The sequence below is a fragment of the Natrix helvetica genome (genome assembly GCF_964273705.1).
Source record: "Natrix helvetica genome assembly, chromosome: 4".
Lineage (NCBI taxonomy): Eukaryota > Metazoa > Chordata > Lepidosauria > Squamata > Natricidae > Natrix > Natrix helvetica.
The window spans coordinates 158,626,844-158,654,088 of record NC_138550.1 but is presented as its reverse complement, the minus strand read 5'-3'; the positions used below and the strand labels follow the sequence as shown (position 1 = coordinate 158,654,088).

Genomic DNA, 27,245 nt, shown 5'->3' with positions numbered 1-27,245 from the left:
TTATGTTGCTAAGTCAGATGGCTGTTAAGTGAATTTTGCCCATTTTTACCACCTTTCTTGCCACCGTAGCTAAGTGAACCACTGCAGTTAAGTTCCCCATGGACTTTACTCATCAGACGGTCCCAAAAGGCGATCCCATGATCCCCCGGGGACACTGCAACCGTCATAAATATGAGTCAATTGCCAAGCATCTGAATTTTGATCCCATGACCATGGGGGAATGCTGCAACGGTGGCAAGTGTGAAAAATTAAGTCATTTTATCAAGTGTTTTTGTAACTCTGAATGGGCCACTAAACAAATGGTTGTAAGTCAAGGACCACCTGCATTTTTGAACTTCCTCTTCACCATCCTCGAAATAATGCTGCTCCCTATTTAAGAAACAAGCCAGCATTTTGAGCGGCCAAGCAGATTTTTCGAGTTGATTACACTCAGCTTCTTAGCAGCTGAGAGAGAGAGAGCGAGCAGGTGTCCTGCTGGAACGGGAGCAAACCTATAAAGGGAAAAGGCACTTACCAGGCATTAAAGGAGATTACTAGATGATCTCACCTGCCCTGTGCAGGCTTCTCTTCTCAGCTACCTACGCCAATTTGCAACTTGTAAAATTAATCGCTGGCTGACTGGTTCACCGGCTGGGAAAACCCCCAGCGTGTTACGAATGCTTTAATTTATAGGACTTGGGTGAGTCTCTGAAATTGAATCTTAGATACGAGCAGGTGGAAGCCAGAGACTGCAAACACACACACACACACACACACACACACACACAGCCTCTTTCAGGTTCCCCCATCCACAGAAGACTGAAAAGCTAAATAACAGGGAGGAGGGAGGCACGAGAAACAAAAGGCAGGCCCTATAGAAATGGCCCTTCCTTCTCATCTAAAAGATGCATTCACACAGAGAGAGGAGGGGAGGGGGGAGATAAATGACCCTTCTAATCTAAAAGATGCATTCACACATACAGAGAGAGAGAGGGAGGGAGAAATGACCCTTCTAATCTAAAAGATAGAGAGAGGGAGGGAGGGAGGGAGGGAGGAAGGGAGGGAGGGAGGGAGGGAGGGAGAGAGAAATGACCCTTCTAATCTAAAAGATGCATTCACACACACACACACACACACACACACACGAGGTGGGTTTCACATAATTTTACCACGGTTCGCTGCGCACTAAAAATGTCTGTGCATGCCCTATGCCCGTGATGGCGAACCTATGGGCGCGCTGGCAGCTGAGTTCACCTTTTTAAAAGCTATTTTTCGCCTTCCCCAGGCTCCAGAGGCTTTATAGGAGCCTGGGGAGGGCAAAAAAAACATGTAAAAATGGGGGGGGGTCGTGCGTTGTGCGCGCATGCGCACTGGGGGGTCACGCGTTGCATTATGGGTGCGGCATGCCCACACTCGACCCCCCTGCGCTCCCCCCACTTGTGGCACGCGAGCCAAAAAAGGTTCGCCATCACTGCCCTATGCTCACATGTACAGCTTGCACTAATGAGTGCAACTTAGAAAACGTGGCTAAAAAGGACGGCGTAGCGCCAGGGCGGGTCCCCAAGACCGCTTCACCTGAACCGGTCTGAACCGACTGAATACCAACACACACACATAACATATCTGTATCTATAGTGAGCCTGGCCATGTCCCCGATAATACTTCTCAGAGAAATCTAATTTAACCACAGATTTAAATGTTACGAACATCTGGAGTGCTACTGAACCAGTTTCTCCAGCGCTAATGTCCCTTCCTTCCTCTTGCCATAAGAACTGATGCATGCTACATGTATATTTAGGTAATCCTCTACTTAACAACAGTTTGCTGAGTCACCATTTGAATGACAACAAAATTGAAAGAAGTGACTTTTGATTGTTTTTTCAGACTTCGCACCGTTGCAGCATTCCCGTGGTCAAGTGATCGAAATTCAGACGCTTGGCAAACGGCTCATATTTATGACGGTTGCAGTGTTCTGGGGTCATGGGATCGCCTTTTGCGACTTTCTGACAACTAAGTCAGTGGGGAAGCAAGATTCACTTAACAACAGTGTTACTAACTTAACGACTGCAGAGGTTCACTGAACAACAGTGACCAAAAAAAAACCAAACGTAAAATGGGCCAAAACTCACTTAACAGTTCTCTTGGTTAGCAACAGAAATGTTGGGCTCAACTGTCGTAATTCAAGGACTAATCAATGGAAAGACTTGCCTTCAGAAGTTGTGTCTCCTCCAACACTGGAGGTTTTTAAGAAGAGATTGAACAACCATCCATCTGAAATGGTTTAGAGTTTCCTGCTTGAGCAGGGGGTTGGACTAGAAGACCTCCAAGGTCCCTTCCACCTCCCTAATTCTGTCTACCTGTAGTTAATTTCAGTTATGCCCCTGCAAAGTCTGTCCCCCGTGATAATGCTGGGGGAGGGGGCAGAGAGAAGAGGAGAAAGAGAAATCTTATCCATACACATTTTGTTTTGAATTTTGCATCTGCTCCTGTTTATCATTTTCACCGTGTCAGATCTGATTCCAAATTCAGGCTGCCGATGGACTAATGAGCAGGGTAAGGACACGGAACAAAAACATCTCAACACTTCAGAAGTTTTTGGAGTCGCCTCTCAACAAAAGCCTGCACAGGTGTTCTGCCAGATCATTACTGTAAAAAAAGGGATTAAGGCAGAGCTTTGCCCAAGCGTCTCAATGCAGATCAACCATCAGTAGCTGATCTAGACTTAAGATTCGTACAAGCCTGGGTGATTTTGGCAGATGAGAAACAGCAGTCCTTCTGACAATTTTTGGGCTCATTTACCTAGGACAGAGTGGCTCAGTAGCTAAGACGCTGAGCTTGTCAATGAGAAAGGTCGACAGTTTGGCGGTTCGAATCCCTAGCGCTGCATAACTGAGTGAGCTCCCGTTACTTGTCCCAAGAAAACAGGAACCACCTTTGGTGGGAAGGTAACAGCGTTCCGTGCACCTCTGGCGTTTAGTCATGCCAGCCACATGACCACGGAGACGTCTTCGGACAGCGCTGGCTCTTCGGCTTTGAAACGGAGATGAGCACCGCCCCCTAGAGTTGGGAACGACTAGCACATGTGCGAGGGGAACCTTTACCTTTATCTAGGACAGAAGCATCTCTTCTTCACGCTTCCAGTAACTCCCCCAGAGTTTAGTGCTTAATTGAGATCCCATTAATTAATTGGCTGATTTGTTCAGATCCATTTCTTGGATTAGAAGTAGAAGGATTTTAGTTCTCGCACACACAATTGTATTAATTGTTACTTTATACAGATAGTCCTCAATTTATGACAGGACTTGGGCCCAGAATTACGCTGTGAGTTTCCTTTTTTTAAAAAGATGGTTTCAATTATAAATTCAATTATAAATTCCAATCACAGACAGTTTGATCTGGCAATTAAGTCACCAGGATAGAAATCTAGGAGACTGAATTCTAGTCCTGACTTAGACATGAAAGCCAGCTGGGTGACTTGGCCAATCATCAGGAGACTGAGAATTCGAATCCTGCTTTAGGCATGAAAGTTAGAAGGGTGACTTTAGGCCAAACACCAGTTGACGGTGAGTTTTAATCCTGCCTTAGGTATTAAAGTAGTCTTAAATCAGGTTTGTAGTTCATCAGAAGGCAAGCTCCGTATAGAAATAGAGCTTAGATTTACCATATTTTTCGGAGTATAAGACGCACCTTTTTCCCTCAAAAAGAGGCTGAAAATCTGGGTGCGTCTTATAGACTGAATACAGCATTTTTGGCCTCCCGAAACCCCGCCCTCTTTGCCAAAATGGCCATGCATAGCCTTTAGGAGGCTTCCAGAGTGCTCCTGGGTGCTGGGGAGGGCAGAAATGAGCGAAAAACGGGCTGTTTTTTGCTCAATTTTACCCCCCACCCCCCAGCACTCTATAAGCCTCCTAAAGGCTATCCATGCACTTTTTAAATCATTTTTTGGGGGGGAGCACCCTCCAGGACCACTCTGCAAGCTTCCTAAAGGCTATTCATGCCCTTTTTTAGGGGAAAAAATGGGCTCGTTTTCACAGAAAACAGGCCATTTTGGGGAGGTTTGCAGAGTGCAAAATCTTTTTCTTTTTTAATTTGCCTCTTCAAAACCTTGGTGCGTCTTATACTCCGAAAAATAAGGTATATGTCACTTTACAGCACTAAGTGGTTTACAGAGTCATCATATTGCCCCCAACAATTTTGGGTCCTCATTTTATCCACCTCTGAAAGATGGAAGGCTGAGTCAACCTTGAGCCTGGTGGGATTTGAACTGCCAAATTGCAGGCCGCTGGCAGCCAGCAAAACTAACCTGTAGTACTGCACTCTAACCACTGCACCACCGAGGTTCATATAAGCCAGTGCTTCTCAATTATTTTCTGTCATGCCCCCCCTAGGAAGAAGAAAACATTTCGCGCCCCCCGCACGACTGTAAATAGTATCATTTGTCTATAAAATTGTTATAAGTACACCTCTGCATAACACTGTATCCTTATTAACGTATAAGAGAATAAAAAAAGAAAGAAATGTGGATCAATTTACAACAAAGAATAGCTTTATTAACTGTAGCAGAAAAGATTTAAAGGAGCACAGCTAGAACATATACATACATATATTTATATAGAGAGTATCACAGAAGTGAGTACACCCCTTAACATTTTGTAAATATTTAAGTATACTTAAATATTTACAAAATGTTAAGGGGTGTACTCACTTCTGTGATAACACTGAAGAAATGACACTTGTATGTGCATGTATACACACACAAACACACACATATATATCCTGCACGCAGTGATTTCTAGAAACAACACCTGCTCGTCTCAGTGGGAAAGACCCATGCATCCCAGATGCGAAGACTGTCCAAGTGGTCCTTAAGATGACCGCCGACTTAGGGAGGGAGGGAGCCGCAGAGGCGGAGCTCAAAGGGAAGGAGAGCGGGATAAAACACCGGAGCGCTCTAAGCTTTGGAAACTCTCACCTTTCCTTTCCACGGAGCCTTGGAAACTCTCCAGACAGAGACGCATCCGGTCAGAAGAAGGAGAAAGAGAAGGGGCGGCTGAGGGAAGAGAGACGCGGGCGGGCTTAGCGATCCTGACGGGCAATCCCTGCCGCCAGGGCAGAACAAAAGCGGGCAGAGACGACGCACCGGAGCGCCCGCTCCGATCCTGACACGGCTTCGAGCCCCCCTTTATGGAGCCTCGCGCCCCCCCTGGGGGGCGCGCCCCACTATTTGAGAAGCACTGATATAAGCCATCTGTTTGCTACGAAGTGAACCACAGAAGCCAGTCAGGTAGGAAAGAAAGAAAAGGAAAGAAGTAAACCTTGGAAGAGGGCTGGAAGTAATTTTTATTTATTTTTTATTGCAAAGACAACTTTGCCTAGGGCAAAGTTTCCAAAACAATCCATTTGCTCAGATGTTGCAATACTTCCCCCGGCTTATAACCAACAGCATCAACATATATTTCTGCTTGCCAAAATCCCACCTGGAGAATTTGGGACTTAGAGTCCAAACAGGACATCAGACTGAGGAAGATTCATTGAGCCCGAAAAGACATAGTTAGGGTTTTGGCAGATCTCAGAATACTCCTCGGGTTAGGATCTGGAGGAGCAACAGGTTGGAGTAAGCTGAAGTAGATCAATAGAGTAAAATGGATCCTTCCTCCTGTTAACTTCCCATTAGCAGAACCAGCTAATTATCAAAAAGCTAATAGGCAAGACTCTCACCCTTACGATTTAGTCAGCTGCCAGTGAAACTTCCCAATTACAGGCAGTCCTCGACTTACAACCACAATTAAACCCAACATTTCTTTTCTTAAGTGAGACTTGAAGTGAGTTTTGCTCTGTTTTACGACCTTTCCTGCCACAGTTGTTAAGTGAATCACTGCAGTGGATACGTTAGCAACCCGGTTGTTAAGTGAATCTGGCTCCCCCATTGACTTTGCTCGTCAGGAGGTCGCAAAAGAGGATCCCGTGACCTTGGGAACACAGCAGCGGTCGTAAGTATGAACCAGTCGCCAAGCACCGGACTTTTGGTCACGTGATCACGGGGACGCTTCGAAAGTCATAATTATGAAAAATGGGCATGTCGCTTTTTTTCAGTGCCGTCATAACTTTGAATGGTCCCTAAATGAACTGTTGTAAGTCAGGGACTTCCTGTACGTTGGAAAAAGGAGACAGTCCTATTTAGATATGTTTATTCATCTATTTAGTTATTTATTCTATTTATCTACATAGGAGAAATTTCATGCGGATGAGAGCAATCAACCAAAGGAATAGCTTGCCTCCAGATGTTGTTGGGTGCTCCGTTAATGGAGATTTTCTAGAAGAGACTGGATAACCATTTGTTTGAAGTGGTGTAGGGCAGTGATTCCTAACCTTTTTGCCATCGCGTGCCAAAAGCGGGGGGAGCGCGGGGGAGTTGTGCGTGCGCGTGCCCCTCTCCCCGTGCATGCGTGCAATCCTCCCCCCCACTTTTGGCGTGAGATGGCACGGTGGACCCATTTTTCACCCTTCCCAGACTTGAGGCTTTCTGTCAGCCTCCGCTTCGCTTACTTGCTATCGGCTGCCATAGAAACAGGGAGGGTGGGAGGAATGGTATTTGGGATGGGGATAAATGGTACAGGAGGTGATATGAAGAAGGGAGTTTTCTTCTCACCATCTTCTGCGCATGCTGGTGGCCGGTGTTTGGACTTGGTCAAGGCCAACCGTCCTGCATACCAACTTGACGATGCCTTTTGGAGATGCAATCCCACATGACACCTAAGGGAGTTGCAGATTGGACAGTGGGATGGGGTCATTGGAAAGAGTGGACTGGGTTATCATTTGATATGTATTTGTTCACGTACTTCTGACTCAGATCTTGCTTTACTTTCGCTGCTATCTTTTCATAACCAGTAAAAGTATTTTAATTCCACGAACAATGGAGTTGGGAGTTTTCTTTCTTGGCTATTGAGGGAGGCACACCTGACATTTTCTAGGAGCCTGGGGAGGGCAAAACAGCCTCCCCCGACCCTCCGCACAGGCCGGAAACAGCCCGTTTTCCAATTCAGGGTTGCCCATAGGGCTGTTTTTTGCCCTCCGGGGGATTCAGGGAAGCCTCCTGAAGCCTCCAGAGGGTAAAAAACGGCCAAAGATGAAAGCCGAAATCAGCTGGCCAGCAGGTATACGAGCGCTAGAGCTGACAGGGCAACACATTATCTACATTGGGGGGGGATATTTTCTCCTCCATCACCTTTCTCCATGACGTCTGCCTGGCCACTCAAATCTACCAAGTAGCAAATGCATTTTGGGATAAAAATTGGCAAAGGTGCAAATAAAAAATAGTAGGGAATGAAGCCAGCCACAAGATACAGAGAGCTACTGACTCATCCATGGTTGATACACTCCTGAGCTTCCTATTGAACAAGTGAAGAGGCTCTTTACAAGCTCAGAACAGTGGCCGAGAATTGCTTGCGGAAAATCTAAGTAACAGCTACGTGGCGTATGAGTGTTGCAAGCCAAACACTGCTTTCCACAACACCTGCGCCATTCTCATTGCACTATTTATTTGCAGAGTCTAGGAGGCTTTTTAAAAAAGTCTTCAGCTTAATCAAATATGTCAGATCCTAGCATGGGAACAGTGAGTCAAGCGCCTACTTAATATGGTCCCTATTAGATTTCCACCCCTTATTTCTTCCATGGATATGTTAGCATGCCCAGACTTTCTTCGTCCTGTTTTCCCGCAAAGAATTTTGGGCAGCACAGAAAAAGTGCAACTGTTCTAAAGGGCAGAAGGTGGGGGCCGAGGACAGTCCAAATGGAAGAGCTTGGTACTGGAAGTGTCTCCCCCCCATAAGAGAAACGGAGATATTTTCGGTGGTCTATGAAGATGGGAATATGAAGGTAAGCTTCAAGTCCACCGACATGAGGAAGTCGCCTTTTCTGACTCCCTGCAGGATGGTGTGCAGAGAATGCATTTTGAACCGCCTGTAGAAAATATGGTGGTTCAATGATTTTAGATCCAAAATTGCTCTCCATCCCCCGGAATTCTTCGGTACCAAAAACAGGCGGGAATAAAAGCCCTGCCCTTCCTGATGGGGAAGAACCTGTTGGATGGCCTGGATCTCCAATAGATGCTGAATGGCCTCTTCCATCAGTGACCTCTTGCGAGGACATCAAGAGACCGGGCATGGCACGAAGTGTTCCTGGGGGCTGGGGAGGAATTCCAGCATGAGGCCGAATTTGACAGTTTTGAGTACCCAATTGTCTGTTGTGGTCTCTTCCCAGCGTGGGCAAAGAACGCCAGGCAGCCTCCGATTGGAAGAGTCCAGATAGTCATTTTCGAAATGAAAATTGCTGGTTGCTTCCTCCACGGTAAGACTTCTTGGGGGGGGGGGGAAACGCTGTGCGTTTCTGTTAGATTTGTCCTGGTGAGATCCCTGTCTGGGAGTGTAGGATTGACGTTGCGGATGGGAGAAGGAAGTCATTCCCCTGGCCGCCAGCCAAAAGGGCGACCTCCTATAGTAGGGAGCGGGACGACTGTCCTGTTTCTTATAGATGGATGAAAGGACCTTGTGCTTGCCTTTAGATTCCGTGAGGTACGGATCCAAAGGGGTACCAAATAATTGGATGCCACTGAAGGGGGAGGCTGCCAGGCGCCACTTGGTACAGACATCCACCTGCCATGGCTTGAGCCAAAGTAGACGCCTGGCCGTGACCGAAGAGACTATGGCTTTAGAAGCAAACCTAGCAGCACTGAGAGAAGAATTAGACACAAATTCAAAGGCTTCCCTAATCTTGTTGAGGTCCCTATGTGATCTAGTGTCAGTAGGAGCAATGCGCTCCTGAAGATGTTCAATCCAGACTGGAGCTGCTCTAGATAAAAAGGAAATGGCAGTGGAGGCCCTAACAGCCCAGATCCCAACCCGATAGTTTTTGACTAAAGTTTGGTCTGTCCTTTTCTCCTCAGCCTTGAGGACTTCTTCAGGGGCTCCAGAGACCACAGTAGCAGATGACAGGGCTGCAACCGATGCGTCCACTGGGGGAGCCTCGAAGAATTTGGTGAGTTCCGGTGCAATGTTATAGAGGCGTTTGTCGAGGTTGGTTGGCTGTGGACCCGTGCCCGGACTCTCCCGCTGCTTCTGGATCACATTCAGGAAGATCTTGGGAACAGGGATCACCTCCTTTTCCACAGTAGGTTTGGTGAATGGGGTACTGGGACCCTCAGTTGTAGCCGATTCTGTCAGTTTCTCCTGTGAAGTAGAAGCTGAAGCAGAAGATGGTAAGTTACCAGCTTCAATGGCCTTAAGTAGAAGGGACTTAAAGCGATCGGTTTTGAATAATCTGGCAAAGGCCGGGGCATCTGGGGTGACCACCTCGTCATCAGACGGGTCTGAATCTCGCAGGTTATCTTGCTCCCCACCAACTGAAGCCTGAGAAGTAGAAGGATCAGGTTGTTGAGCAGTTGCAGAAGGTTTATGCTTGTGGCTATGTGATGGAGCAGGTTGGGGGCGCTGTTGTAGGCCAGCAGCCATGAGCTGCTTAATGGTTTCAGCAATGATGGTTGCCATGTTTTGCAGGAGAGGTGTACATGGCTTGGGGAATCCCAGAACTATGTGCAACAGGGAGGGAAGCCTGTTCAAAGGTGCGTTCCCTATTGAGAGGGACATTAAAGAAATTGCCTCTGTTGTCAGGTTCTATAGAAGACGAGGACTCTGAAGAAGACAATTCCCCATCTGAATCTGCAGTGAAGGGCAAGGGTCCATGGGCGGCAATACAGGTGGAGCTGGGGAGGCAACTTGGAGATCCTCAGGAGGAGGGGGAGGGGGCTGGGCAGTTAGAATTTGCTGCTGTTTTGGGGCCCTCTGAAATTCTTTCTCAAGAGCCTTCTGCCTTCGCTCTTCTGCCCCGGTAGTGGCTTTAGAGACCTTGGGGTTTACCCCTGAGGAAGGAGCCTCTTTGGCTTGCCTCTTCCTAAGGCTCTTTGCCCCCGATGGTCCTGCCTCCTCTAATCCTTTATCTGCAGCCACAGCTTGGTCAGCCATCTCACCAGACATAAATCGATGCCACAATAAAGATAGGCAACGGTCTCCCCCGTTTGATGCCAGGTGCTCCTGATCCGGTCCACCTGGGATGATCCTGGGTCGCTGGGCACTTCTAACGGCTGCTGCCTTTTTCAAAGTGTCCAAAATGGCCGACTTTTTTTCTCGGAGGCTTTTCTGAGCCTCAAAATGGCCACCGCTATCTTCGCAAGCTTTTCCCACCCGCAAAATGGCCACCGACACTCAATGTGGCCGAGCGATCCGCAGAATGCCCACCGACTTCGCTTTCGCGCGCAGTGGTTCGCTGGAACCACTGCGCGCGAAAGGGCTGGTCGCGCGTCCCTCCGAGTGCCCAGAGTCAAGGAGCGCCGTGGGGAAACAGCTCCAGAGCCGTAGCTCGTGAGCTGGCCGATCCAACTGCAAGGCAGGCTTCCTGAGTGAACTCGTGGCCGCAGGCAATCAGACGGCTGAAGAGAGGCAGCCAGAAAGCAATTTTGAATTTCCCTCCAATTTGGTAAGAAGAAAAAATTCAATTAAAAAAGCCAATTCAAAGGGGGGGGGGAATTATTAAAAAATCACCAATTAAAGTTATAAGGTTAAAATTTGGAGGAGAGATGAATTCTCACAGCTAGTCCTGGTTGGACTGAGTCTGAACTGGAGAGGAGCCACAAGGGCCTGATGACATCATAAGTGTAGACTCAGTCCAATTGGTTACTGGACGGAGCAAACCCAGTCTGGCTGCTGTCTCCACGATCACAGGAGACTTTTGACCATTTCCCAGATTAACGATCCAATAGCATCCCAATGGGGATGTCCCCCCCCCCATTAGCCCATTTTTTGATCCCAGGAGGCTACAGGGAGGCGTGCTAGGCCAAAAAATGGGGTGCAGGGGGAGTTGTGCACATGGGCAAGGGGAGCACGAGAGGCAACACACATGCATGTAGGGTGGGAGGTACAGGAGATCAGGCATGCATACACAGGCAGCGGGGCGCATTGCATTATGGGTGTGGGCACGCAGGGGTGTGCTGTCATGCACGCACACGCAATTTCAGCATAGGAGGAGAAAAAGGTTAGCCATCACTTGGCATAGGGTCTCCTGCTTGATCAGGGAGATGGACTAGAAGACCTCCAAGGCCCCTTCCAACTTTGTTATTCAGTCAAAATCATTGATTGGGAGCTGGGAGACTTGGGTTCAGGGTCATCCTCAGGTTCAAGGCTTACTATGTGATCTGAGAGAGCAATTACTCTCTCTCCCTAACCCTTTCTACCTCAAAGAATAGCTGGAATTCAAAATGAACTGCTACATATGCAATCCGAAGGAAAAACAGAACGAATTAATCAATTAATCAATAAACAACTCCCCTCTTTCAAAACCAGGCAAAGACAAAAGGTATGTGGTTTGCACAATCAACGTTTCAGGACAAATACAGCTACTCAGCATACGCAAATTCTTTAGCTCATAGATTTCCTCAGGGCCTAGCAAGAGTTGAGACTTCCTACTTCCAGCCTGTCCTGCTGTAAGGAAGTTACGGTAATAAGCAAATCAAATGTTCTTTGTCTTCTAGTAGAAGGTCCAAATTTCCAGGAAAATATTTAGGGGGTGGAAATCAGCTGCCAACACTGCCATAGAACCTTATCACATACTACCTGTGATAAAACACAGATGTGAAGGAGGAAAGAGATGAGATTTGATCAACAGTCGCCCTGATTAAATCCAGTCTGGATGCTTTTTTTTGAATGGCTGATAGACTGATAGTCCAAGTTGATCAGTCTTTGGAGGGAGGGGAATGTAAAGATATTGGGGATGGGGTGGGTGATGAACAATGAAATCTAAATATCCTATTGAAAAGATGCAAGATCGTTATCTAGAAGAAAAGGGGCACACCGATTTTCAAACCCATTTACACCAGAGGTGGGGAACGATGCCCCCCTTTATCCCCCCTGTGGACGTCAACTCCCAGAATTCCTGAGTCAGCATGGCTGGTTGAGGAATTCTGGGAGTTGAAGTCCACGAGCCATAAAAGGGCCATCGGTTGCCACCCCTGATTTAATTAAACAAAAGGAGGGTTAATTTCATTCCTGTTGCCTTCCACAAGTTCCTGTGTCTTAGAACCATCTGATAAAGGTTCAAAAAGCTGCAGCACTCAAGCCTCAATCAGTCCCCTGCAAACCAAACTGATTCAATCAAACTGATTACATTATTTGAGAAATGAAGAAAAGCATTCACACTCATCTCCATCCTGTGCTAAGTTTAAGATGACTTAAATGCAACACTCAGTGTAGGGAGATCTGACAAGGCCTCCTTGATTAATCCTATTTGTGAAGAACTAGCTCCAACCGTCTAACATACACAAGTGGGATCAATCAGTTGGTATCTCAAGGAATCGCGGAAATTTACACAGGTATACAAAGATGCTTCCAAGCTCATGCCTTGTAAGAAAGCCTAACTATCTCAGATACACTGTTTTGGATTCTACCTACGAAGTTGCTTCCAAGAATGCAACAAGCCGGTGGCACAGTAATTATAGAGTGCAGTACTGCAGGCTACTTCTGCAGATCACCGGCTGCCTGCAGTTTGGCAGATCGAATCTCACCAGGCTCAAGGTTGACTCGGCCTTCCATCCTTCCGAGGTGGGTAAAATGAGGACCCAGATTGTTGGGGGGACATAGGCTGACTCTGTAAACTGCTTAAGAGAGGGCTGTAAAGCACTGTGAAGCGGTATATAAATCTAAGTGCTATTGCTATCCCTCACTATGATTGGAATGGGACAACTTGCTGCAGCCAATTCACTGCGGGGTAACTCGCCACGGCCAACTTGCTACGAGACAATATAACAATTCAATGTGATTATTTAAAATAAATAAATGATGTTTTAATTTTTGTCATTCACATTTGGTTCTGTCCCTCCTTTGGCATCCTTTCTTTAGCAGTAGCACTTAAGACTTATATATCGCTCTACAGTGCTTTGCAGCTCTCTCTAAGCGGTTTAGAGTCAGCCCATTGCCCCCAAGAATCTGGGTCCTCATTTGACCCACCTCAGAAGGAGGGAAGGTTGAGTTAACTTTGAGCCAGGTGGGATTTGAACTGCCAAACTGCAGGCAGCCAGCAGTCAGCAAAAGTAGCCTGCAGTATTGCACTCTAACCACTGTGCCACCGAGACTCTTAATGATTAATGCTTTTATTCCACCATTTCTTTGATATGAGTGTAACTCTTCTGCAGCAAATTGTCCCACTGCCGAGTTGACCGTGTGTCCCACAATGAGTTGGCCAAGGCAAGTTGGCTATGATGAATTGTCACAGACCTCACTCTGTTGATTGGAAGCAGCTGCATCTCTCTCCAGGATCATATGGAGAACATAAACCCTATCTTAGAAAGAGCCTCACTGGCAAAGATGTACTTACATTACTTTATTGTCATTGTACGTAAATACACAGTGTGCACGTACAACTAAATTCACATAACCCCCAGAGACCAGGCCCAACACACATAACAATCCCCAAACACACCCCCACCCACCAAAAAAATTCCCCGCCCCTAAACCACCCAAGCATCCGCACAACAGACCAAGTAGTGCTCTAATAGCTCACTGATGGTGGCCCTTTAGTTCATTGTTGAGTGGAATTATAGCCTTTTACTTCCTGTGCTCAGAAAAACCCCTTCAGGAGAGTAAATGTGAATTAGGCTAACACCTAAGTTGAATGCAAGTCATCTGTGTGACACAGCTGCTAAAAAGGGAAATGCATTTTAGGCTGTGTGACCCAAGGCAACTTCAGAAGGTAGGAAATACAAGCACTCTATTGTGCACGGATAAAGTTCATCTTGAAGGAAGATGGAGGGAGGGGCACAGGCTTAGCCTCCTTATCACACTGAGAGGGCCCGTCTTACACCTTCCAAGCCCCCGATGGGGGTTTCACACACAGAAAGTTCCATTCCATCTTCCCAGAAATCAAGGCGTGGAATAAGGAACTTACAGGCAGGCACGTGATTAAAGGTTAGGAGACGTTTCTCAAGGTTTTAGCAGTTTAATTCTGATTTTATGTCTCAGGGGGATGGGGGGGGGGTGTCACCACCCCCAATGCATGTGCTCATGGGAAAACTAGACAGCCGTCTGCCCGAGATGCTTTAATCCGGATTCCAACACTATACAGGGCCCTGGGTGGGATGGCCTCAATCACAGCTTCCAGACCTGTGATGGTCTCATTCCAAAATGAGTTTAGTGTATTAAAAGATGGGGTCCTAGACCAAACACAAGAGAAATTCAGAATTCTTTTCATAGAATCATAGGGCTTCAAGGGCCCTAGACATCCTCTGGTCCAATGGCATGTGGAGCCATTTCTTAGGGCATGCAAGGCGTTCTTGCTCTGTCAGCTCTAGCGCGCATGCACGTGCTGGCCAGCTGATTTCGGCCTTCATTTTCAGCCATTTTTCAGGAATGGACTTCCGGTTTGTGCGTTGGGGCATTTTTCTCCCTCCGGAGGCTTCAGGAGGCTTCCCTGAAGCTTCCGGAGGGAGAAAAATGGCCCTACAGGCAACCTGGAAGTCCGTTCCCAAAGTTCCAGTTTGCGCATTGGGACATTTTTCGCCCTCCGGAGGTTACAGGAGGCTTCAGGGAAGACAGAAAATGGCTCACTGCGCAAATGGGTAGTCAGGAAATGGACAGTATCCAGCCTCCGGAAGGCATGCGGGGGGGGGGGCTCGTTTTCGCCCTCTCCAGGTTTCTAGAAAGTCTCTCGTGCCAACGCATGCCAAAAGCAGGGGGGACGGGGACTCACACGCGCATGTGCAGGGGATCGCATAAGCATGCACACGGGGAGAACATCCACGTGCACAACACCCCCGCATTCCCCCCACTTTTGGCACGTGATGGCAAAAAGGTTAGCCATTACTGTGCTAGACATTCGTAGCTCCCTCAACCGTTCTTCATACAATTTAGCCTCCAGACCCATTAGCATTTTTGCTATTGTTCTCCGCACACTTTCCGCAATCTCAGCATCTTTTTTGTATTGCGATGACCAGAACTGGATGTGGTTTCCCTAAGCACAGTGTAAAGCGGTATTATCACTTCTCGTTGCTTTGATGCCATTCTTCTGTTAATGCAGCCTAGGACTGCATTGCTACCTACGGTGCAGGAGACATCAGGAGGAACAATCAGGCCCCCAAAACACCTTAATTGCCATAGCCATAGTGATGTGATGGCGAGCCTATGGCACGTGTGCCAGAGGTGGCACGCAGAGCCCTCTCTGTGAGCATGTACATCATCGCCAGTTGCTCTTGTGGTGCATGCCGGAAACCTGAAGACCAGCTGGCCTTCGTGCGCATGCGCAGCGGTCTTCAGCTTTCCGGTGCTCATGCATGCGTGAAGGCCACTTGGCCAACGCACACTTTCCGGTTTGGACACTTGGTGCCAAAAAGGTTCACCATCCCTGCCCTAGTGCAACATTTGATTTCAATTTTAGGCATTTCAAATCTTATTATCAATAGCTGGTAATTAGAGGGGAGATTATTGCTGCCCTCCAAAAGTGCTGAAAAAATAATAATTCAGAAAGATGCGCACTCCCCTCTCAGTGTTGAAATCTTGAACTTCCCAAGAAAGCTCAGAGGCTCATTCCAAAGTGAGTCACTTTCATCTGAGACTCCCAAGAGGAAGACAAAACGTCTCCAGGTCTATTCACAGCAAGAAGCAAATGTTTCCTTAGTTAAATTATGAAGATTAAATCATTTGCTGGGGGGGGGGAGGGGGAAACAACTAGGAGCCCCCCTTGAGGCAAAAAGAACAGTCAATATTTTCTGAAGCCCCACAATTTCAATCGAATTTTCCAAGCCACCCAATGGGAGGTGCTATTCAGCCAGTTTGGATTGGTTTACCCCAGGGGTGTCCAAACTTGAGAACTTTAAGACTTGTGGACTTCAACTCCCAGAATTCCCCAGCCAGCTGGCTGGGGAATTCTGGGAGTTGAAGTCCACAAGTCTTAAAGTTCTCAAGTTTGGACACCCCTGGTTTACCCGAATCGGTAGTGGAAATCGCGGGGGGGGGGGGGGGGGCTCCAACCTGCCTAGGCTCGTTTTCAAGCCAAAGCACATGCGCCGAAGGCAGAGCTCATGGGTGGAAAGGCGCACACACATGCTCATATTTACAAACTGGTAGGGAAAGTAAGTGAATACCACCCCTGCACCCAGCATTATGCACTGAAGGGGCCTCCACAACCCCTCTCACAAACCCCAGATGTAACCAGAGGCAGCTGCTCATCAATATGCCCAAAATACCCTTTTGCGAAGTGGCAATCAAGTGGCGTAAGGAGAAGGGGGGGGGAAGCAAAAAAAAGGAACCAAATCATTATCTAAGTTACATGACAAATCTTGCTTACTCTTTGCGAAAGCAGCTGGAAAGGGAGAAAAACAAGGTTATGTAAGAGCAAGCCCTCGCTCTTAGCACTAAAAGAGCAATCCAAGTCCCGGGACAGGCTACATTTCCCAAACAGCTTGCCGAGGCCAGGAGAAAAATGTGACGCAGCAAAAGCTGCCCTCATCGCTTGTCAGCTCTTGGCGAGGAAAGCGCTCAGAATTTGGAGTGGATTCAGAAGAATGAGGCGCTCTTTACAATAAGTAGTTAGTAATCCAAGAAGCTGCACGGCCCTTCTTTTTTCCTACTTAAAACATGACACATCCGCACTTGGTGAAATGTTGCGCTGGAGCGATGTTTATATATTGTTTTTACATAAGTGAATTCCCACAGCGCAATGCTTTTTTAAGTTTCCGGGTTGCTCACTCACTCACTCACTCAACCCCGGCCTGGGTTGTTGTAATGGCCAGGTTGTTCCCAAGACCAGATCTTTGAAGTGTGGGAGAAGATGAACCCCAGGACTCACACAGGGGAGGTGGGAAAACAAACCAGGGAGCTTTTTCTGGCTGGCTCGCTTTGGATGAAAACCCACAAATTCTCTGGAAAACAGGGAGTGAAGACCGAAAAGAAAGAAAAACGCACACGCAATCCTCCCACTGAAGAAGTTACAAGACTTTCCAGACCACATAGTAAGCTGGAATTTGCTTACCTTGTCGCCAGCCAAAAAAAGAGAGGACTCTATTGGCTTGAAATCTTAAAAGGGAGGGAATCTGGCACCTAGCTTTTTAAAAAAATTGGGTTTTGGGAAGGCGTCCAATGGCAACAAGGAATATATGCGCTTACATACAGCACAATGCATTGGGTTGTGCACAGCATGGAGGACTGAGCCGGCGAGGCGGAAGGACGGCAAATACTGGGAAATCACCCAGGCAAGGAAGGAGGTTTCTCCATCCACCTGGGCACAAGCAACGCGGTTTTAAAAAGTCACACCCTGGCTTTTGGAGACATGCTCCCACACGCAAAAGCATTCGTTTGCAGCTCAAGGAAGGCAACTTGAGCAGAGCGAGAACATGGGAGAAAGCAAGAAGGGCCATGACCAATTCACAGCTGGAAGGAAGGGGCCGAGGAGATCAATTGCAGAAGAAAAACGCCACAGGGCACAATTTAAGGGACAGGGTGAGACCTGGGACAGCCTCCCCCCCCCCTCTCCCAAATCTTAACCAAGCTGGGTCATCCTGCTAACTATTGAGAAACTGGAGCACAGATCAGAAGAGCTGACGCAGTCTGACGTTTGTTTATTAGCAACGGTGCCACGACGGGCTGCGACAGCCTTATGCAAATTTGGCTACCCGCCCCGAGAAGCAGGTGGGAAACACGCAACAGCCCTGCCTGGCCATGGGAGGTGGGGATGTTAAACACCTGAAGAGCCAGCCATCTGTCAGTTTTCCCTACTCTGGGAGGTAGGCCTGTCACTTTTCCCTGCTTTGGGAGGAAGGCAATGCCCTATTAGTCAGCCTGTTTGATATCCAGTAGGCTTAATTGCATTTTCCTTTGAACTCCTTATCCCAGCCGGCCTGCTCCAAAAGCAACTGACATTGACTGTCAATCTGACGCCAGCATTGTCCTTGCCAAAATTATGAGTGATAAACCAGGTTAACCCCACCCTCACCCCTGGCTCTTCCTTGGCTCTGGGAAACACACAGCCCTAGTAGCGCAGCGGTTAAAGTGCCGTATTGCAGGCAAACTCTGCCCACAGCCTGGAGTTGGATCCTGATGGGCACGGGACTCAAGGTTGACTCAGCCTTCCATCCTTCTGAGGTCGCTAAAATGAGGACCCAGATTGTTGGGGGCAATAGGCTGACTCGGTAAACCGCTTAGAGCAGGGGTGTCCAAACTTGGGAACTTTAAGACTTGTGGACTTCAACTCCCAGAATTCCCCAGCCAGCGGCTGGCTGGGGAATTCTGGGAGTTGAAGTCCACAAGTCTTAAAGTTCCCAAGTTTGGACACCCCTGGCTTAGAGGGTGCTATAAAGCACTATGAAGCAGTATATAAGTCAGGGTTACTAACTAATCAACTCCAGTGATTCACTTAACAACAAAGGTAAGATCGTAAAAATGGAGCAAAAGTCACTTAACAAATGTCTCACTTAACGACACAAACGTTTGGCCCCAATTGTGGTCGTTAAGTCGAGGGCTACCTGTAGCAGGTAGCTTCTGGGTTAGAGAATTATTGGTTTGACTGAGGAAGCTTGGAAAGTCCTTTTAGAGTGGACATCTTGGTGTGTAAAGAGCTATGGCGGTGCAGTAGTTAATATGCAGTATTACAGATGAATTCTGCCGACTGCCAGGAGTTCGATCCTGAGCAGCTCAAGGTTGACTCAGTCTTCCATCTTTCCAAGGTCAGTAAAATGAGGACCCAGATTGTTGGGGGACAATAGGCTGAATCTGTAAAGTAAAGTAAAGTGGCATATAAGTCTAAGTGCTATTGCTATTCCCTAACTTCTGTTTTTTTCCAGACATACTAGATTATAACATTCCCCTCTACCCCTTTGGATCCTAATAGCTAGGAGGCAATGGAAATTGTATCCCAACACATTTGAAAAATACTGGATGAGGCTGAATAAGTAGAAGTAATTCTGCTTTTTAATAAGCTTCAAATATGCAGCTTTTGCATTTAAGGGGTCCTTGATAGATAAAGCTGTAGACACATCTTCTTGTTTAAGACAATGTAGTGGGCCATAGGATTTCAACTTACCTGAAAATTAGCTGTAGATAGTTTGAAATATACAAGCCACAAACTTTTCACAATAATTTTTAACTGATGCCTACCTCCATGTTTTGCTCTGTTCTTGCTCCTGGCATAAGGCCAGAAAAAAACGAATTCACTGTTATTGGCAAACCTCCAAAAATACAAATAAACAACAAGTACCAAAGTCATTGCTTCCTTAGATTTTCCCAGCCATGACACCCTGTCTTCAAATAAGGAAACATCTTAATGGCACACTACACATTGGCCAGTAAAGGAAGTAATCAGAAGGGTACAGATCGACAACACAATTCTGTAGTTATGGGATATCCTCTTCAGGGGCCACCTGAACTGATCTGTACATAAGGAAACTTAGATATCACTTCCGTTTAGAAACTAAAAAACAGGGTATGCAAATGTGGAGATGTGAGTGAAGCAAAATGTACTTTCAAGAAGGCTCTTCAACAGATGTAAAGGACAAGCAATAAGCTTTGGAAATTCGCTTCACTCATACAAATAATTCCTAGCTCTGGGTTACTCAACCTTGGCTATTTTAAAGTGTGGACTTCAACTTCAGTTGAGGTCCACTCATCTTAAAAGTAGATTAAGTTGAGAAACATTACTTTAGATTAAATGTCTATCTTCTTCTTGTTGTTGTGCCATATCCATCATCGGACGTTGGTTATCGTGTTGGCAATCCTATTTTTGTCAACAGCTGCACGAAAAAGTGCTGCCGATCTTTGTCCAAACCAGTCCCTTAGGTTTTGAAGCCATGATGTTCTTCTTCTGTCTGGACCTCATTTGCCGTCAATTTTTCCCTGGAGGATTAAATGAGAACCATAAAAAAATCTATATTGGCATCAGATAACGAATGTGAGACTCAACTAAATGTCTGTGGAGATTCTCAATCATCCAGGTCATGACTGTCCCAAAGGTGCTTTTCAAACAGGCAGCTGGACTTGGGGTTTTTTCCTTGAAAATGTTTTGCTTCTCATCCAAGAAGCTTCTTCACTTCTGCTTTAGGTTGTTAAGCAGCTCTATTCTAATTCTGTCCAAGGTTGGCCTGAAAAGTTCAGCTGGATGGGGATGTAATCCTTAGGAATTTAGTTAAATTGCAGCCCAAACCCATCAAGAAGAAAAACTGATCTGTTAGTTGAGGACTGCAAGGTTCCTTATAATAACCATCTGAATACCATTGTTATGGTGGCTACCGCTCATTTTTTAATAAATATTTTTATTGTACATTTTTCTTTATAATACATCATGTTTCCAGTTTTGCAGCGGCAGCGAACTGGCTGTATCTAGTCCTTTTAGAGTGTACATAGTTTTATACACCCTGATTATAACCAATATTCTCTTAATCCTACATTTATAGACTCTTTTAAATACATAATTCTGTACATCATAATTATAGACATTATTTTCATAAGTGTACCATAGCATTCTATATATTTATCTCTCTCCTTTCCCCTCTCTACTTCCTTCTCCTTTCTTCTATTCCCTTTTCCTCTTCTCCACTTCCCTCTCCTTCCGTCTCTTACTCCTCTCTCCTCATCCATTTCCTTCTCTCCTTTCCTCTTTTCCTTCTCTTCTTCCCTCGACTTCTCTCCTCCTCTCCTCCACTTCCCCCTCTCCTTTCATCTTTAAATTGGCTACCACTCAATTTGTCCACCAGCCACTGCAATCCCCTTCCTTGGTTTGCAAGACTTTAATTCTGCTCCAAAGAGTTGTTATCCCATGCAGTGAAAGAGGGGGGGTGGGGGCGAACAGCACAATCAAAGTGACTGTCCCCTCACTTGTTCTTCAGAGTCCAACCGTCAGGTGGTTGAAAGAGACACATTAAAACTATGCTGGGCATGACATGGCGTGGAGTAAGCAAAGAGGAATGTGGCACACAGCCCGCCCAACCACCATCCTACCTAGAGAACTCAAAAAAAAGGGCTTGCTCTGTCTGGATTTTGTTTTTGCCCCATTCTTCATTTTGCTAGAAGGTGGATGCATTTCCCAATGTTCCTTGACTGCATTTTTTTTTACTGTGTTTTTGCTTGTTTGACTTGGCTGCCAATGAACGTGTCTTTAGAAAAAGCAGGACAGAGAAAAGGAATTCCAAAAGTTGGGAGATTTCAAAGGAGCAGTGTGTTTATTTCCTAAGAGGACTGAGCCTAGCCTTCCCTTACAAAGTTAGATCAGATCCTACAAAAGCCCAGGTAGCAATGAGAAGCATCAATTCTTTGGGATTTCTGATAAGACAAAGCAGATCCTTGATCATTTCCAACCACAAGGAGTCACCCAAGTTTAGACAGGAGAAAGTTTGGGACTTAATCAACATGCCAGAGATGATTCTCGAGGGAGACAATTCATCCATTTGCCAAAGTTCCCAGCTACAGCGGTGAGTCACCTAATCAACCACCTCTCCATCAAACAAAAAATCCATGGAACTGCAAAACTATTTTAAAAAGCCATGAATAATAATCTGCTTTATCACCACACCCACTTGCCGGCTGATTCATTCATTGAGAAGTCCTCTTGCCTCTTTCATACAAAAGACCAATTTAAAACCACATCACACCTTCCAAAACGATGATTGTCAACTTCTTCTTTGGGGCCTTGCTGTCATCCGTAACCATTGCTGCCAAAAGCTGGGAATGATTCCTGGCTATTTTGAAGTGTGTAAAATACTCAAAATATTAACTCCAGTTCCTTCCAAATAGGCTAAAATTGCTCTGGTCCAGGGGTTAGCAACCTGAAATACTCAAAGAGCCACAAAGATTCTAACCAAAAAAAAAACCATTCAATTCTGGAGCCAACCGGAAGTCCGGTTCCCCCACGCTAAGACTTTGGAGGTCTTCTAGTCCAACCCCCTGCTTAGGCAGGAAACCCTACACCACTTCAGACAAATGGCCATCCAACATCTTCTTAAAGACTTCCAGTGTTGGGACATTCACAACTTCTGGTGGTAAGCTGTTCCACTGATTAATTGTTCTAACTGTCAGGAAATTTCTCCTCAGTTCTAAGTTGCTTCTCTCCTTGATTAGTTTCCACCCATTGCTTCTTGTCCTTCCCTCAGGTGCTTCAGAGAATATAAAGTTCTTAACTACAAAATGCGGTATCGCAATATTAGGCATGGATAAGAAATCAAAGGGGACATAGAAAAACATGAAAAATACTTCTCAAAACCTTTCAAAGACACTTTCCAAAGGAAATGAGTAATCCACTTGTTATTAAGTGATAAATCATAGTGGACAGGAAAAGCCATTGTCCATTATTTATTTTTAATCATAAAACAGCCCTGTAGCTGGCACTGATTTCTAAAAGCGACCGATAAGCTCAGGGTTTGAAGGGGAATAAAGACGCCAGGCAGGGAAATAAAAGGCAATTTTCATTCAGGCCACCTTTGGATCAAGTCAGATGGAGCTGAAAAGGAAGTGGGGAGGTACAATCAAAGCAATGTTGCAAAACATACACTCTTGCTTCACTACAGTAAATGTTTTATCAATTCAGCACAATTCCAAACATTAAAGTGTGCATTGAAAGCATCACCAGTGGCTCAGCCTGCTCAAAGGACAGCGAGTTGTATAACAGCTCAATTACCAAATTCAGTGTCAGCGGCTTCGTAACATGACCTCACACACACCCAAACACACACACACACACACACACAAGTGTCTGTGAAAAAGAAATACTTGCAAGAAGTTCTTTGTTGATCTCAAGTCTTCTTTTATGCCAAGAACAGGGAAGAATCTTCGACTTAGACTAACTTTTTTATCATTGTGAATGTATACTAATCAGCATACATTACAATGAAAGTACGCTGCATACAGCTCTCAAAGGATCTCTACCTCTAATATACACTACATAAACTTGACAAAATGGATGGAGAGGGAGGGGGGGAGGGAGGGAGAGAGACTTAGACTAACTTTATGTTTACTTTGAATGTACACTAATCGGCATACATTAAAATGAAATTTTCAGTATGTTGCATAGAGCTCTCAAAGGGTCTCCACCTCTAATATAAACATAAACCTGACAAGATAAATATACATACATACATACAAACATACATACATAATGCATGTACCCACATATATTCTATGACACGGAGAAACAACACAGTCTACATCATGGAGAGCAAATCCACAAATGTCTCACAAATCAGTAGCTGGAGAAGACAACCTGATTTTGATCTGCAGAGATACACAAATCCAGAATAAAGAAAGATTATCCCCATCTTACAATTTCTGCTTTTAAACATACAAGATCCCACACAAGTTTTCTCCTTCCCACCGCTTACTGCCTGCCCATCCACAGGTAGTCCTCGATTTACGAACACAAATGGAGCCCAAAATTTAACTTGCTGAGGAAGGCAGTTGTTCAGTGAGTTTTGTCCCATTTCATGACATTTCTTGAACACCGTTGTTAAAATGAATCACTGCAGTTGTTAAAAGTTAGTTGGCTGTTCAGTGAATCTCTTATTGACTCTGCGCTTGTCAGAAGGTCGCAAAAGGGGATCATCACGTGACCCCGGGACACTGCAACCGTCATAAATATGAGTCAGTTGCCAGGCGTCTTAATTTAGATCACGTGACCAGGTGGATGCAGCAAAAGTCGTAAGTGTGAAAAATGGTCAAGAGTCACTTTTTTCAGTGCTGTTGTAACGTTGAATGGTCACAAAATAATAAAATAAAATGATAAAATAAAATGAAATAATAAAGGGCTGTAAGTCGAGGGCTACCTGTGTACAGAAAATAGGTCTCCTTTCCTCATGATAAAGATGTCCAGGATGACCCAAAATTGTTCCAATGTAGGAGAAAGGGAACCTTTTTTTCCCCCAATAGCTGCTCAAGTACATATGGAAAATGCTCAAATTTGGTGACAGTGACTATCAAGCCTAGATTCTCTTCAATGATGCACTAATAGATTACAGCTAATCCTCGACTTACAACAATTTGTTTAGTGACCATTCGAAGTTGGCCAACAGCACAGAAAAAAGGGACTTAGGGGAAAGACAGATTCGTTTTACAACCATGTTACTGACTTTGACAACTGCAGTGACTCATTTAGCGACTGTGGCAAGAAAGATTATCAAACTAGACTGCATGGGGGAAAAACAGGGGAGATCCCAGAGACTGCGCCTCCCCCCCCCTAAGGGATAGAGACTGCGCCTCCCCCACCCCTCAAGGGATAGAGACTGCGCCTCCCCCACCCCTCGAGGGGGACTGCGCCTCCCCCACCCCTCGAGGGATAGAGACTGCGCCTCCCCCACCCCTCGAGGGATAGAGACTGCGCCTCCCCCACCCCTCGAGGGATAGAGACTGCGCCTCCCCCACCCCTCGAGGGATAGAGACTGCGCCTCCCCACCCCTCGAGGGATAGAGACTGTGCCTCCCCCACCCCTCGAGGGATAGAGACTGCGCCTCCCCCACCCATCAAGGGATAGAGACTGCGCCTCCCCACCCCGAGGGATAGAGACTGTGCCTCCCCCACCCCTCAAGGGATAGAGACTGCGCCTCCCCCACCCGAGGGGGACTGTGCCTCCCCCACCCCTCGAGGGGGACTGTGCCTCCCCCACCCCTCGAGGGATAGAGACTGCGCCTCCCCCACCCCTCGAGGGATATCAAAAATCCCCACTTTTATGTCCATTTTACGAACGTGGGGTGAAAAGGAGAAAGGATGGTGGTGAGAGCATTGCTGTGGGTGAAGTCAAAAGGTTTCAGCACACCCTTCATTTCTCCAAGCAGCTGCTGGGAAGAGTGTGGGGAAACTGCCAAGGAATTCCCTGACCTACTATGCCGTAAGAGTTTCCTTGCACAAAGCTCTTTGCTTTTTAATGCTAGATAATTGATTTACACCAGGCATAAAAAAAACCTGATAGCTGCTGAGGAGGGAGAGAAAGGGAGGGAGGGAGAGGGAGATAAAAACAGATAGTTGCTGAGGAGAAAAAGAGGGAGGGAGGGAGGGAAGGAGGAGGGAGAGAAAGAGACATGGAAATCTGATAACTGCTGAAGACAGAGAGGGAGGGAAGGAGAGAGAGGGAGGGAGGGAGGGACATAAAATGATAGCTGCTGAAGAGAGAGGGAGAGCTAGAGACAGACATAAAAATTGATAGCTGCTGAGGAAAGAGTGAGAGGGAGGGAGAAAAAGAGAGGGAGAGAGAGACATAAAAACTGAGCTGCTGAGAAGAGAGAGGGAGGGAGGGAATGAGGGAGGGAGAGAAAGAGAGACATAAAAACTGATAGCTGCTGAGGAGAGAGAGAGGGAAGAAAGAGAAAGAGGGAGGGACAGAAAGACAGTTAAAATGATAGCTGCTGAGGAGAAAGAGAAGAGAGGGATGGAGGGAGGGAGGAAAAGAAAAAGTGGGAGAGAAAGAGACATAAAAACTGATTGCTGAGGAGAAAGAGAGAGAGGGATGAAGGGAGGAAAAGGAAGAGTGGGAGAGAAAGAGACATAAAACTGATTGCTGAGGAGAAAGAGAGCGAGGGATGGAGGGAGGAAAAGAAAGAGTGGGAGAGAAAGAGGGAGAGAAAGAGACATAAAAACTGATTGCTGAGGAGAAAGAGAGAGGGATGAAGGGAGGAAAAGGAAGAGTGGGAGAGAAAGAGACATAAAACTGATTGCTGAGGAGAAAGAGAGCGAGGGATGGAGGGAGGAAAAGAAAAAGAGTGGAAGAGAGGGAGGGAAAGAGAGAGACATAAAAACTGATGGCTGCTGAGGAGAGAGATGGGGGGGAGGGAGAGAAAGAGACAGAAAGACAGTCAAAAATGATAGTTGCCGTCATTATGTGGTTGTGTTTTTAATTTTGGATTATTTCATGCAATAGGACATTAAAACAATGATAGTCAAATGAGAATTGTGGGGTGTTGGTAGTAAGACATTTAAAGATTTTTGATCTAAAATGTACAATCTGATATGAACTATAAGTAATGACTGTGGAAGAGATGCACGAGAGTTATTTGTAACCAAATCGACACACTTCTACAATATGTAACGAAAGATTACTTTTTGTGTGTGTGTGTTGTGCTTATCTGCTTAACCAAAAATAAAAAATAAAAATCTTTTTAAAAAATGATAGTTGCTGAGGAGAAAGAGAGAGAGGGAGGGAGGAAGAGAAAAAGAGGGGGAGAGAGAAAGAGAGACATAAAAATAGCAGCAGAGGAGAGAGGTGAAGGGAGAGAAAGAGAGAAAAGCATAAAAAACTGATAGGAGAGAGGGAGGGAGGAGAGAGAGAGAAAGAATGTTCAGCTGAAGGAGGGGTTTTGGCTTGAAGTCCACAATTATGGACAATCCCCGTCTGGCACTGCACCGCACCGCCTTTTCCAGCGATGCACAATTTTGCAATTCAGCACCACAGCCTTGCTTTCACTTAAATGAGGTCATGAGACTGTGGTCATGCCATTGGCTCAACCCAGCCTGGCAATGTTCTGTCCATGCAGGGGGAAAGAGACATTGAGGTGGCAAGTCTAACAGGACGCCTGATATACATGTATTTAACCTAATGAATATTAAAATTTCCTGGACAGAAGGTTTGCTTTTCGAAGGTTGAGCCTCTGGCTTTCAGCAACACTGACCAAGTGTTTTGAGGGGCACCCCCTTCTTTTGTGGAACAAGTCCAAGATGCCAGTTTAATTTATCGTGTGGCATTAAGCAATGAAGCGGAGAAGCCAAATAACTCACATCTTCTAAAAACACAGGCGCCTCTCGTTTAAAGCACTATTCAGCCACTGGGAAAAGCAACTTCCAAGTGTCGGAAGGTCAGACAGGAGAAGGGACCAAAAGTGCACCCCCTCCCCTTTTCCAAAACCAAAGCTACTCTGATTAACCTTGGGACGCAGCAACTCAAGGTGGCTTGCATCTCTCTCTTCATTTAAGAGACAGGTAGAATAGCATTCCTTTTCTTTTCTTTTTTTTTTTAAGCGAACATATTTCTGCTCCCTTCCAGTTTCGTTGGCACTATAACTCCCAAAATTCTCCTAAATCAAGGCCAGGTGGTCTTCTTTTGAGACTGCAATCCCTTCACATCTGGAGAGCACCAAGTCAGGAAAAGTCTGGCTCAATAGTATTAACTGCGAGAGGGATCTTGGGAGTCCTAGAGGACAGTCATTTAAGCATGAGCCAGCTGTGTGCTGCAGCTGCCAAAAAAGCCAACGCAGTTTTAGGCTGCATAAACAG

At 46.1% G+C, this 27,245-nt stretch overlaps 1 long non-coding RNA gene across 3 annotated transcripts in view; it reads right to left on the bottom strand.

Moving 5' to 3' along the window:
- The window catches only part of LOC309390494, a 183,700-nt gene that overhangs the window by 79,793 nt on the left and 76,662 nt on the right, over positions 1-27,245 (bottom strand). The window contains exon 3 of one of the 3 annotated variants that reach the window (XR_014175140.1): positions 19,704-19,898. The exons of the other annotated variants lie outside the window; for them this stretch is intronic. This is a non-coding gene — a long non-coding RNA (uncharacterized lncRNA). The remainder of the gene's footprint in view (positions 1-19,703; positions 19,899-27,245) is intronic. 3 annotated transcript variants of the gene reach the window in all.